Below are 14,070 nucleotides of genomic sequence, written 5' to 3'. Positions count from 1 at the left end.
TCCAAATGGAGAGGTGATGGAACGATTTAGGTCATTATAGGCAGTCTGGCACCACCAAAAGTTAACCTGACACCTGCCTGAAGATTTGTTTTCACTTCCCTGCTCAGCACGATTCCCTTTGTGCCCTCCAGGAAGTCACTCAGATTCTTTGGACCTTATTTTTTTCATCTCTAAACTCTCATTTAATTCTAATTTCTATTTAGATAGATTATAGGACTAGGACTTATGTTTTTATTCTTAATATTGAAAGGCTATTCCTAGAAACCCACTTTGCTAAGAGAATCTAATTTGCAGAGGAGACAAGGACTTGCAGTAGTTCAAATTACACTTTTAGAACACGACCCAGAGTCATTCCTCCATTTACCTTCTGTATTTCTTTCCCCATACTCATATTTTGCTTCTAATTTAAAATATTATGTGGTGCCATAAATATGTTTTGTAACTAAGCTTTTTACCTTCCTTCATGTAAGGTCACTTAGTGTACTAACTTTATTAGCAAATTAATTTCACTCATTATTATTGTATAAGTTATTAAAATTTTATTGCTAATAATTTTCAGTTTTAATTCATAAGCATTTAATATTCAACATTATGATGCCCATATTTGAAGTGTAATTTCTCCTTGCTTAAATTACTCTTCAGTGCCCACCAAGACTGTCTTATAACACTGGAAATTTCATATTATGGTACACAAGTGATGGCAAATTTAGGAGACGTGTGGATTCAAGTTGTAGACGTCAGTGCACTTGGCGCTGACTCATCTTAGGGCCGATCACTGTTAGTGGAATATTACGGTTTGTTATTCCCATTTGGCTGAGGGCAGCACATTCAGGGCGTCTCCTGTGTTGCTAGTTTTCTCTCTTTAAGATTCCAGACTCTGCAGTCAGCTTCCCTTGCTATGTAGAGTTCAAGGGATGTTGGAAAGCTGTCTTTATTTATTCTTACAGGACTTCTTTAGAAGGTGAGAAGAGCTTCTGCCCAGGAAGCTAGTTTGGCCAAAGGGCTTCATGCATAAGAGGTCTGAGCACATTCCCAGGTCCTTGTAGCTGTTAGCACCTGTCTGTGAGCAAGCCTTGGCCTTTGATCTCTTCTGGTCCATGCTTTAGTGGTGAGAAGAACCATATTCCACATGACTCCTCATCCCATACGGCTTCTCTGGCCACTGAAAGCTGCCAAAACAACCAAAATAACAGCCTAACCTTCCATTGTCATTTTCTACTTGAGTGACTATGTGAAACTTCGCAGCTTTTCTCTGGTGTGTTCATTTGCTTGCTTGTTTATTTATTTAGTGTGCAATGATTACAGGATACATCAGTCAAATATAAAACTTGCAGATATTTCCATAGGATGACAATACTTCTGTATATTGTATGAGTAGTTTAAAATTTATTCCTCTGTTTTCCACTTTTCCATTTCAGTCACCCAATTTAAAATGTCACATCTCTTTGAAAGAACTTAAAGGCAAAACATGTCCTAGTATCAGCAGACATCAGGACTGAAACAGGTTTTGCACAATTATGACAGTAAGAAAAATGTAACATTGGAAAATTATCACAGTAAAAAATCTGCTTGCCTCTAACCTCCTAGTTACCCATGTTCATTCCTGGGCACAGAACAAACTAGCTTTGGGAGGAATTCATAGTTTAACTTTGTTGTTTTTTTTTTTTTTTCTGAGATTGAGTCTCACTCTGTTGCCCAGGCAAGATTGCAGTAGCGTGATATTGGTCCGGGTTCAGGCAACTCTCCCATCTCAGCCTCCAAAGTCGCTGGGATCACAGGTGTCTACCACCACACTCAGCTAATTAGTGTATTTTTTGTGGAGATGAAGTTTCACTACGTTGTCCAGTCTTGTCTCAAACTCTTGATCTCAAATGAATCATCCTTCTCTGCCACCCTAAAAGCTGGGATCATAGGCATGAGTGACCGCACCCAGACGGCACCCAGACCTATAGTTTCACTTTGAAACAAAGACAGTAATAACCTTTCACAGGAAAACAATAAAACCCTCTTTGAGCCAAAGACCTCAAGATTCCCAACCTCCCCAATTGCTTGTATGGATAACATCACTGTTATAAATTCTCAGATTAGTGTTGGAGGCATTTTTCTAACCCTGCGTTCTGATAGCTCAGCTGGTGCCACCCAGACCAGTAGAGTGGCTCAGCTGGTCGTGTGTCCCCGCCCCACAACCACAGACTGACTCAGTGTGAGAAGATGGCTTCATATCCCTAAGATTTCATTCCTGACCTGATCAATCAGCATTCCCCATTTCTCAGCCTCCTGCCAGCCAAATTATTCTTTTAAAACCCTGGTTCTTTATAACTCAAAAAATGAACTGATTTGAGTAAAAGCCCCGTCTCTCATCTGGCCAACTCTGTGCAGTAAACTCTCCCTATTGCAATTCCCATCCTGATAAATTGACTGCATCTGGGCAGCAGGCAAGAGGAACCCGGTGAGCTGCTACAGGACCTTTGCGATTTGGGGCTGCTTGTCTCAAGTTGTAGGTTCAGGATAAAGTGACCAAGTTCTGCTTCCAGTTAGGCCCGAAGGGCATCACCTGTGCATTTCCATGCCTCAGCCCCACCTGTCTGACCACTTCCTAGAGCAAGAGGTGTCCTGCAGATGATTCCATCCAATGGCACTGACGACAAAACCAAATAAAAACAGACGGAACAGTCCCAATGCTAGAAAAAAACAACTGACTGGTGTCCGTCCAACCGCCACGAGAACTACTGTGGAGGAAGAGCGGTCCTGAGTGGAATTCACGAAGATCAAGAAAGCATTTTATACCTGGTGCTGTTCCTGGGTGGCTGCATGCAGCACGAGTGGAAGCCGTGGACATCTCGCAACTACGAGCTTCTGAGTATGTGTCCTTTCTGATTTGTAGAGGAAGATTGACCCTAGGATAATCACCTGAAATTAAAGAGGATTTTGACATCGTATTTCCACCCTTGACTTCTTCCCTAAGCTCCAGATTCACATATCCAGCTGTCTCTTGGAAAAACAAAACAAACTCATGATGTTTCCCCAAACTCATTCTTCTTTATATAAACTTATATATAAATGTGTATATATGCATATATAAATACACACACACACACACACACACACACATATATATATATATATATATATATATATATATATATATATATATATATTTTCTTTTAGAGACAGGGTCCTGCTCTGTCATCCAGGCTAAAGTGTAATTCTGCGATCATAGCTTACTGCATTTTTGAACTCCTGGGTTCAAGTGATCCTCCCACCTCAGCTTCTCAAGTAGGTAGGGCTCTAGGAGTGCCCCACCATGTCTGCCTATATATATTTGTCAATCTCATCTCATTTACCTTCCCAGACATGAACTCATTGTATATGTATAGCTAGTATAAGTTAGAAATTAAATCAATGTTTTTTTAAACTAAACCGACCGTGATTATGTCAGTTCACTTCAGTTACAATCCTTTCTTTTACTTTTAACTTATTTTAAGCTTAAGAAATGAGAAGACATATTTTTCCTTAAAAACGTTCTTAGGGGACACTTTTTCCTTTTCTGCGACTCTCAGACAAAGTCGAACATTGTCTGTTGGGAATGAATAACACGCAGTGAAGAAACCTGGTGGATGAGGAGCGAGAAAAGGCAAGCCCATCTGTATGATGAAGAGAATGTCACCTAGAAATGAAAATGAGTAAGAGAAGGACACACGGAAGTCACCAGCAACAAAAGTCATTCTGTGAACTCAGGTTAGGACCTAGAAATGATGATAAGTTGATCTCTAAGTTCCCCAAAGGCAGAGGAACGTGGTGGGTTGAAGGGTTGCAGGATAGGCTCTTTGGAGGCTCTCCTCAGAGTGTGGCATCCTGAGCCACTGCCGCAAGTCCCTCTGAGGCACCGTGCATGCCTGATTGGGCATGATACTTGGCCATGTAGGGACCATGGGAGAAAACTTTTCTTTCACCCTCTGAAAGTTCATTAAAAAATGAACTTGCAAAAGGCAGATTAGCTGGAGTACAGGCATAAGTGCACACAGAGAACCACAGAGCGCTCACCCACCCCCTAATGGGGTTCACAAGCTTGTATGCCATCCTGGCAAAACAGGCTATGGGAGGGAGAAAAGCAGAATTCTGTTGAGGGTATTACTCGGAAGAATGAATGGATCAGGGAATAGAGATTAGTTTCTACATTATCTTGTGAATGGGTCTGTTCAGGCATGGTTACATTCCTGGTCTTTTAGGGAGAGGAAGAAAAAACTGTTTTCCTTAGTTGGTTCGGCTGTTAGGCAGATAAAGAAATCTCAACTTCCTTCTGTGCTTTGGGAGAGATGGTAGGAGGTGAGCCATGGAAAGAGACCTTGAGGCTTCTTCAGTTCAGCATGTCAAGGCACCACATTGTTGGGGTATCAACTTCTGAGCCCCAACAGCCAGCACCTCCCTTTGTAGGATGCGCTTCCTTCTCTGCTTACACTGCCTCTGCTGTGCCTTAAATTGCACGGTCATGGGCCCCTCTCCACTCACTGTGACTCTTTGAGGTCCCGGGTAAAACAAGACACATGCAGGACTGCTCAGACCTGCCCACCAGGCCTCATGACCTCCCAGCCACGAGGACTGATTGCTTCGGCTCCTTGAAAACTCCGGCATGTTTCTGCCTGCAGACTTCTGCACCAGGGGCTTCCTCCTGTCACTCAGGGTCCATGCAAATGTCACTTCATCAGAGTGCTTCTCCAGTCACCCAGTGCGGAGCAACATTCATGTCATGTCCCTCTTTAAGACACTCTTCATAGCACTTACTGTTGATGTTGAGAAAAGAAAAACAGCTTCGTGCAGTCTGCACTGTGTGAAGGATGCAGGTGCAGAGACATGAGCAGGACCCACAGTCATTCCACCCTGCTCCCGCCGTGGTTTAAAGCCATTTGGTTCCTGACCACCTCACCCATTATCTGCATGTGAGGGAGTTTGTGATACAAACAACAGTGTCTAATCCATCAACGGCTTACGTAATTTTAATGTAATTTCTTGCTAAACAATGTAGGAACTGCCTCTTTCTTTTACTTTGAAAACCTACTGTAACTGCTGCTACCTGGATGTATGTTGAGGGCAAATCCAACCTATGGAATTACAACTGAAACCACCTTTGCAGAGATTACGATTACAACAGTGAGAGAAATCTAAGAGGGCTCACTCCATCTTGCTCTGACCTCTTCGTGGTCCTGGTTTATTCCTGGTAGACGACACGCTAACTTTGGGAGGGATTTTGTTTCTAGTTTAACCTTAAAGCAAAGATGATACTAGCTCTTCACAAAAATGAACCACATGTGTAAAACTACTAAAAGGCCACAAGAATAGGATTATGAGAGGAGCTTGAACTCTGCTAAGATTCAGGCGTAGTTTCTCTCTTTCTGTTCCAGAGCCATGTGGCAGAAAGCACAGGATTCATGACTGCCCCAATTGCTCCTATAGATAACATCAAGACCGTGGAAGCTAAGCTTGTTTTTTTTCTAAATGTTTTCAAACTGGCTGTACCCAGACTGTGACTCATGACTCAATGGGTCCTGTGGCCCCACCCGGAGGACCATATTCCACATCCTTATGATTTCCTTCCCAACCAATCAGCACCACCCATTCCCTAGGTCTCTGCTCATAAAAACCCTAGCCTCTGAGTCCTTGGAATGTCTGATTTGAGTAGCAGCACTGTCTCCCATGTGGCAGTCTCTTGTCAATTACTCTTTCTTTCCTGCAAGAGCAGGTCTCAGTGAACTGGTTTTTTCAGTGCAGCAGGTAGGGAAAATTCATCTGGTTATTACACAACCCTCAAGCTTGGCCCAGATAAACTCTGTTATATTAATTTTGCCTCCGGGTCTTCCTTTTAGGTCGATCATTTTATTTATTTATTTATTTATTTATTGAGACGGAGTTTCACTCTTGTTACCCAGGCTGGAGTGCAATGGGGCGATCTCAGCTCACCGCAACCTCTGCCTCCTGGGTTCAGGCAATTCTCCTGCCTCAGCCTCCTGAGTAGCTGGGATTACAGGCGTGAACCACCATGCCCAGCTAAGTTTTTGCATTTTTAGTAGAGACGGGGTTTCACCATGTTGACCAGGATGCTCTCGATCTCTTGACCTCGTGATCCACCCGCCTCGGCCTCCCAAAGTGCTGGGATTACAGGCGTGCGCCACTGCACCCAGCCCATATTATTTATTTTTTGATTTGCTTACTTGTCAATTGACTGTTGTCTCCCACAAGAAAATAAACTGCACAAGAGGAGACAACTGAGCTCTCATCTATTGGTGTAGATTCGGATCTAGAGTAGTGCATGCCATTCTAGAAGCGCGGGAAATGCCATTGGAAGCAGGTCTGCGTTTCAGAGCTCCCTCCCTCAATTGTGATAGATACTATAAGATCGCAGCTCTGATTGGCATGGATTTTTCTTTTGACGGGGTGTTGCTCTGTCACCCAGGCTGGAGTGACACGGTGCAGTCTCAGCTCACTGCAACCTCCACCTCTCAGGTTCAAGCGATTCTCCTGCCTCAGCCTGCCAAGTAGCTGGGAATACAGACGTGCACCACCACACCTGGCTAATCTTTGTACTGTTAGAAGAGGCGGTTTCACCATCTTGTCCAGGGTGCTCTCAAACTCCTGACTTCAGGTGATCTACCCACCTCAGCCTCCCAAAGTGTTGGGATTACAGGCGTGAGCCACCACACCCAAAAGCATGTCCTTTTAAATCTCACCTGGTATCAGAGAGATAGGAAATGAGAAAGGGTTTTAAAATGACATGCTTTTAAAACCCCTTCTCATTCCCTCTCCCCCTACAGAAGGTGAGAAAATATAAGAACTTTTATTTGAGGACTAAAAGTCCTTTTAAATAATCAGGCCCAGAGAGACACAGTGAGACAGCCATCAAGTCCTACTTCCCCCTCGAGCTACGTATTCATGTCTTCAAACTGCTTTCAGCTGGGTGCAGTGGCTCATGCCTATAATCCCAACAGGTTGGGAGGCCAGGGCAGGAGGATCACTTGAGACCAGGAGTTCAAGACCAGCCTGAGCAACAAAGTGAGAACCTTGTCACTACAAAAAATAAAATTTTAAAAATTAAAAAAAAAAAACAAAACTGCTCACTATTGCCACAAGTAGCTATCAGTTAACCTAACAATTAACCAAATAATGCCTCACTGGATACTGGACACTATAACCCATACCCAATAGCTTAACAAGGTGTAGCCAATCACTGGTTAATGCCATTTCTGTGAACTAGTGTGAACTCCTGACAAACACTCCCTGTCCCTATTTTCTGCCTTCAAAAATCTACTTGTAACTGCTGCTACTCAGAGTGTATATTTGGGGCAACTTGAATAATGCTCGGGTTGCAGTCTCCCAAGTTTGGCCGAAATAAACTAATTCTGTTAATTTTTTTTCCCTGTTTTTCTCTCTCTTTTTTTTTTCAGGTCAACACTGTTAAAATTCACACTCTGAATGAAGAGACCCCCCCCAATAGGCTTTGTGTGAGCAACATGGCTGTTTATTCATCTGGGTGCGGGCAGGCTGAGTCTGAAAAGAGAGTCAGCGAAGGGGCGTGGGATAGCAGTCGGTTTTCTAGGTTGTGGGGAAGGCAGTGGAAAGTTACAGGAGTTACAGTTTAGTGCAATTTTTTGGAAGCTGAAAGGGGGTCATAGGGTGTGGAGTCACGAGGTTGGCCAAGGTCGGTTACAAAGTCCAGTGGCCTTGTCAATTAAGGCCGGAATAAGAAACAATAGAAGAATGTCTCAGGTTAGTTATGCACCACAGGGGTTGATGGTCCTTCCATTTGTCACGATTTTCCAGCTACTGCAGTTTTTCTAATTCCAGGAGGCCCTCCAGAGGTGTACGTGCGGGTCACAGGGTTGCCCTGCCATCCACGGAGTGATGAGACCTTACGTTCCTGTCTTTTTATATTAGTAATATAAGGAAAAAGAAATGAAGAGTGGAAGGCCGTGGGATACTAGGAAGGCTGGCACAGAGGGGTGACGGGGCGATGTCTCTCAGGGCTTCTTTGAGCGGGGCAGGGGGTGGTGCAGGAATCTAAAGATAGGAAAGAATTTAAACTGCTGGGAGATCTCGGGGCAAGGGTGATAGTGTGGGGTTGTTAGGAGCATTGTCTGTATTGAATGATTGGTTATCAGTTGTATATGATTTTGTAGGAATTGAGAGATTAATCAGAAAACACAGGGTCCAGGTAAGAGAAGGAGAAAGTTGGGTATCAGAGGACGAAGGACTGGAAGAAGCCATGAGTCCTAGTTAGACAGTGTCCAGCCAGTCCAGCCATGTCCAGAACAACCATTTGCCTGATACTGGCCAAGACTGCCTGAAGGAAAAGTGTAGACTGGCACTGTAAACAAAAACAGGGCATGGCTCTTTGGGAGGCTGAGGCAGGTGGATCACGAGGTCAAGAGATCGAGACCATCCTGGTCAACATGGTGAAACCCTGTCTACTAAAAATACAAAAAAAAAAAAAAAAAAAAAAAAATTAGCTGGGCCTGGTGGTGCGTGCCTGTAATCCCAGCTACTCAGGAGACTGAGGCAGGAGAATTGCCTGAACCCAGGAGGCGGAGGTTGCGGTGAGCCGAGATCGCGCCATTGCACTCCAGCCTGGGTAACAAGAGCGAAACTCCGTCTCAAAAAAGAAAAACAGCATGAAAAGCAAATGAGCACAGTGAATGTGACCACAGTTAGACAGAAAATAGAAGCAGACTTTCTGCAGTGTGGTTTAAGTGGCAGGGCGACTGTTAAATAGTGGTGTTGGGAAAAGATGCCTAATGGCGGTAAAAGGAATGTTAGGGTTCTGTAGGGTTAATGCTTCCACTCTGGGGACACGTGTGAGTTTAAGAGAAGTCGGGGAGAGAACTTGCGGCCTCCAAGAGGAGGAAGAGGAGTCAGGCCGATTGTCTGATGGACACAGCTTTATCCTGGAATGATGGACCCACTGGGGAGGGTCTTGTAGACAGTGGTTGGGGTGCTATAGACGACCAGGAAGGGTTCTGTCCACGGAGGTTGCAGAGACCAAGGGATTAGGCTTTTAACTAGGACTGACCTTCTGGCTAGGGTGCCTTCATATGGCTGGGTATCCGGAATGCAGCCTGGCGGATTTCATGTCTGGCCTGTTGGAGGACTGGTGTCCAGAATAAGCTTAGGGCCCAGCAGAAAGCTGCAGCTCTATAGGAGTTCAAAGGGGCTATACCCTGTGGGTGTTTCCATAAAGAGTGCGTAAAGCTGGAGAAGGCGACGGGCCGAAAGCAAATGTGTGAGATGCAAAGAGGGAACTAAGCTTTGGAGGTTGTGAGAGGCCGGAGGCCTTGCCATCAAGTCCCACAACAGTTACGGAGGCCAAGGAGACAGGTCCTTGAAAAGAAGGCAGGATGGGGTGGGTGGCCCCGTGTTGATTAAGAAGGGGATGGACTTACCCCCAACATAAGAGTTACCCAAAGCTCGGCATCCGTGGTGGTTTAAGGGGCCTCCGAGATGTTCGGGCAGCATCAGTCTTCAGCCACCAAGCCGAGGAGCAGCGGTGTGAGTCGGATAGTCCGACTTTCCGTGGGGCCCCCGCACAGATGTGGCAGGACTTAGGAGGTATCCCGGGCTGTGGGCATTCCTTAGTGGCCAGGTTTCTGACACCTGAAGCAAGGTCAGGAAGGGGCAGCTGGACACTGCAGGCTAGGTGCTTTGAGGCCTTTGTGAGCCTGTCTTACGGCAGAGGCAAGCATCTGTCACGGCAGCGCCTTCCCTATTATTGAACACCTTGAAAGTGAGGTTGATGAATTCCTGTTGTGGGGTTTGAGGGCCAGATTTTAATTTCTGTAGCTTTCTTAATGTTAGGGGCTGACTGGGTGATAAATGCATATTAAGCATTCTTTAGGGGTGAGAGTAGAAGTAAGGATGACATTTAAGTCACTCCAGGTGAGGTCACGGGACTGGGATAAGAACTGGAGGATCTGATGAAAAGGAGCCTAACTGTTGGCCAATGTGGGAAACGTTGGATGAAGAGGAAGGAACGTGCACCCTGACTATGTCTTCAGCTCCAGCCACCTCTCAAAGGGGCCATTGCTGGGGAGGGGCAGAGGGGTTAGCCACAGGACTAAACTGTAAGCCAGACAGGGTATGAGGTGGGGAGGTGACAGGAGGGGCATAAGGAGCATAGTGGGCAGAGGAAGAGGAGGGAGGCTCTGGGGGCATGGGATTGGGCCTGGACTGGGGCCTGGTTTGGACAGGCAGGGAGGAGAAAGGTGTGAAGGGTGGATGGACAAGGAGGATTCTGTGTTACTGACGGAAGCCAGGGAGGCGGACAGAAGGGAGAGAAGGAGCAGAGATTAGGGAGGGAATGGAGTATAAAAAACTGCCTGGACGTCTGGCTCCTTAGACCACTGCTCATTTCGTGACAAAAATTGTTTAGGTCTCACAGAATAGAAAAATTGAAAGTGCCATCTTCAGGCCATTTGGAATTATTGTCTAATTTGTATGGAGACCAGGCCATGTTACTGCAAAAATGAGACATTTAGATTTCAGATCGGGGAGCAGTTGAAGTTTTAGGTTTTTTAGGACACAGGGTAGAGGCAAAGACAGAGGAATAGAGGGTGGAATATTGCCCCTGGCAAAAGAGATAGGTTTTAAGGAAAGGAGCAGAGTAGAGATGAGGAGAAGGAGCGAGCAGCTACTAGGGTTCTCAGCAGGCATCCCTGACTGATTCCTGGGCTATAACGTGGGTGAAGGATCGAGTCAGGCATCCCCGCAATTGACCAGACACCAAGGGAAGACTGTCTTCCCCACTCTGTGACCCACGTCGGAGTTTTTGAGAGAGAGGGAGAGACTTGTCTCCTCTGGCTCTACATGGATAAAGAGTGTGTCTTTGTCTCTACTAGAAGGAGAAAGATTTAAAGGAAAACAGAACGAGGGAGAGATTGCTTACCTGATCTGAAGGTGGCAAGAGAGCTGTTCGGCATGGGAAGGGTGAGCTGCTGCGCTGGGCCGGTCTGATGTGTTGAGGGCTCAGTGGGTCTCTTCCAGAGGGGGAGCAGGGAGAGAGGGCTGGTCTCCTGTCCCATGTGTCAGCACCACATGTTAAAACATGCACTCTAAATAAAGAGACCTGCCAAATGGGCTTTGTGTGAGCAACATGGCTGTTTATTCATCTGGGTGCGGGCAGGCTGAGTCTGAAAAGAGAGTCAGCGAAGGGGCGTGGGATAGCAGTCGGTTTTATAGGTTGTGGGGAAGGCAGTGGAAAGTTACAGGAGTTATAGTTTAGGGCAATTTTTTTGCAAGCTGGGAGGGGGGTCATAGGGTGTGGAGTCACGAGGTTGGCCAAGGTCGGTTGCAAAGTCCAGCGGCCTTGTCAATTGAGGCCGGAATGAGAAGCAATAGAAGAGTGTCTCGGGTTAGTTACGCACCGCAGGGATTGATGGTCCTTCCATTTGTCACAATTTTCCGGCTACTTCAGGTTTTCTAATTCCAGAAGGCCCTCCAGAGGTGTACGTGTGGGTCATGGGGGTCATCATGCCGTCCACAGCGCGATCAGGCCTTCCAAACCCAGATTCTCAGAATTAAACATTTTCATGTCCTGGAGGATGACACAAAAATACCTCAAAATGTGTTTGTCAAGAGATTATACTCGGGATTTTGTGGACCATTTTCTAATTTCCAATTCAGACAAAGGCCTCCTAGCAAAGCTGGTCTTTCCTAGGGCATCCCCCTACCCCCCAGCGCCCTGCCTCATTCCTGAATGGCCTGTCCACATAGAGCACTGCCTGCGTGGTCACTGAGGGAGGCAGTTGCATCCCAGAGAAGGTGGTGTCCAGGGCTTGATGAGGAAGCTCTGTGTGTGGCCAGGAGATGTCCCAGGAGCTGGCTGGTGCCCACCTTCTCTCATTTCCTTACCACCCTCCTTCTTGTGTTGCTGCTTTCCCCTTCCCAGCTCTAAACTACCCATGGTGCTGGAGGGCCAGAGAAGAAGTGTTACTACAGCTGCCCCCACTACCCACAACGAGCCCCAGTCTGCACACAGAGGCTCTGGGCTCCTTTTTCCCAATCACAGACGAGAATGTGTGTGAAAGAAGAGGCGCTTGTTCTCTCACTGGAGCTCCAGGATGGGAAGAACTCATCGGTATCACAGGTGATCCAACCTGAAGTCCCTACAGACTGGGCACCCTCTGTCTTTAGAGGCAGCTTCCGAGGGCACAAAGACTTCCAGACTGCAGGACTAAGCCTGTTGTTATCTTTTTCTGGTGCAGAGACTGAAGAGGGAGCTAAGAATTGTGGAGCAAGAACAGCAGCAGCAGCAAGTCTGGTGAGAGAAATGCCAAACTCTCTGCTGTGATTTTCTTTTTAATGGAGTTTCACTCTGTCACTCTCTCTACTCTGACTGGAGTGCTGTGGTACCATCTCAGCTCACTGCAAACTCTGCCCCCTGGTTCAAGCAGTTCTCCTGCCTCAGCCTCCCAAGTAGCTGGGATTACAGGTGTGTGCCACCATGCCTGGCTAATTTTTGTATTTTTAGTAGAGATCGGGTTTTGCCATGTTGACCAGGTTGGTCTGAAACTCCTGACCTTAAGTGATCCACCCACCTTGGCCTCCCAAAGTACTGGGATTATAGGTATGAGCCACCATGCCCGGCCTGCTGTGATTTTTCACTGAAGCTGATTAACTCATTTTTAGCCCCTATTTTTGGTACAAAAACAGAACTGAGGTTGTAATCACGTGATGAGTGTTTCTTGCCCACTGCACAGATAACGTTAATCTATAGAGATTACAGAATTGCAGGAAAGAAAGAGTTTGATGTGAGGCCACCCACATGGAAGAAATGGAGTTACCACACAAACCAGTCTCCCCAGAAGCTTGGAGGTCAGGGTTTTTGTGGACAATTTGGTGGGCAAGGAGCTAGGGAATGGGTGTTGCTGATAGGTAGGGGGTGAAATCATAGGGGTGTGAAAAACGGTCCTTATGTTCTGAGTCTGCCTCTCGGTGGGGCCACAGGACCAGCTGAGTCATGAATCCAGGTGGAGCCCGTCTGAAGAACATCTCAAAAAATCAGCCTTAGGTTCCAAAATAGTGATGTTCTGTGCAGGAACAAATGGGGAAGTACAAATCTTGTGACCCCTGGACACACGAGCCCTGCGTGGTAAGGGATTAATGTGCCTGCATGTTAGCAGAGTTCACTCCCTTCCCACAATTCTTATCTTGTATCCCTTCATTAATCTTACAAAGGCAGTTTTCAGTCCCCGAGCAAGAAGAGGGTTTGTTTTTGGGAGGGACTATTATCATCCTTGATTTCAGGTTTAACTGTAAACTAGGTTCCTCCCAAAGTTAGCTCAGTCTGCAGCCAGGAATGACGAGGACAGCTGGGAAGGCAGAGGCGAGATGGACTCAACTACACCCAATTTCTCTTACTGTCGTAATTTTGCAAAGGCCCTTTCAAGGTCACTCTGCTCATGATCCAACACATCCTCAAGGAGTGAGAGTGAGCCCGTGTGCGTGTCGTGTGACTTTCCGTAACAGGCCTTGCCCTGCAGCCTTCTACCCCGCTGGAACTGGAGTCTGGCCTTGGCTGGTCCCCACCAGCAGGGCTGCCATCACCTCATCTTCGTCTGCCCCACTGCTGTTTCCGAGCCAGTTGAGTCCCCCGAAATGCATACACTGAAGCCCTAACCTCTTGTGCCTCAGAATGGGACTGTATTTGGAGATAGGGTTTTAGAGAGGTAGTCAAGGTTAAATGAAACCACTTGTGTGAGCCCTTATCCAGACTGACTGATGTCCTTGTAAGAAGAGGAAATTTGGGCACTAATACTCACAGAGGAGGAAATCATTTGACAACACAGAGAGAAGAGGGCCAAGGACAGAGGTCTCAGAGAAGCCAGCCCGATGACACTTGGTCTTGGATTTCCAGTCTCCAGAATTACTGGAAAATACATTTTTCTTGTTGAGGCCACCCAATCTGACTGCTTCGCTATGGCAACCCTAGCTAACTCATGCAGTCCCCAACCCGGGGTGAAAATGAAACTTTCCCAACTCAAATAAGCTGTTGGGCCAAGCTTATTTGTAGTAGATTCTTTTTTCAAA

General features: G+C 46.4%; 1 long non-coding RNA gene across 1 annotated transcript; it reads right to left on the bottom strand.

The window, feature by feature from the left end:
- Positions 1–519: 519 nt before the first annotated feature.
- Positions 520–11,243, bottom strand: LOC144579676 (uncharacterized). Its single transcript, XR_013527827.1, has 3 exons — positions 10,928–11,243; positions 9,429–9,639; positions 520–2,910 (listed from the first exon to the last, which is right to left on the bottom strand). It is a non-coding gene; the product is annotated as an uncharacterized LOC144579676 (long non-coding RNA).
- Positions 11,244–14,070: the final 2,827 nt, after the last annotated feature.

This window comes from Callithrix jacchus, chromosome 16 (assembly GCF_049354715.1).
Source record: "Callithrix jacchus isolate 240 chromosome 16, calJac240_pri, whole genome shotgun sequence".
NCBI lineage: Eukaryota > Metazoa > Chordata > Mammalia > Primates > Cebidae > Callithrix > Callithrix jacchus.
Note: the sequence above shows the minus strand (reverse complement) of the source record. Positions and strands in the feature narration are given on the sequence as shown.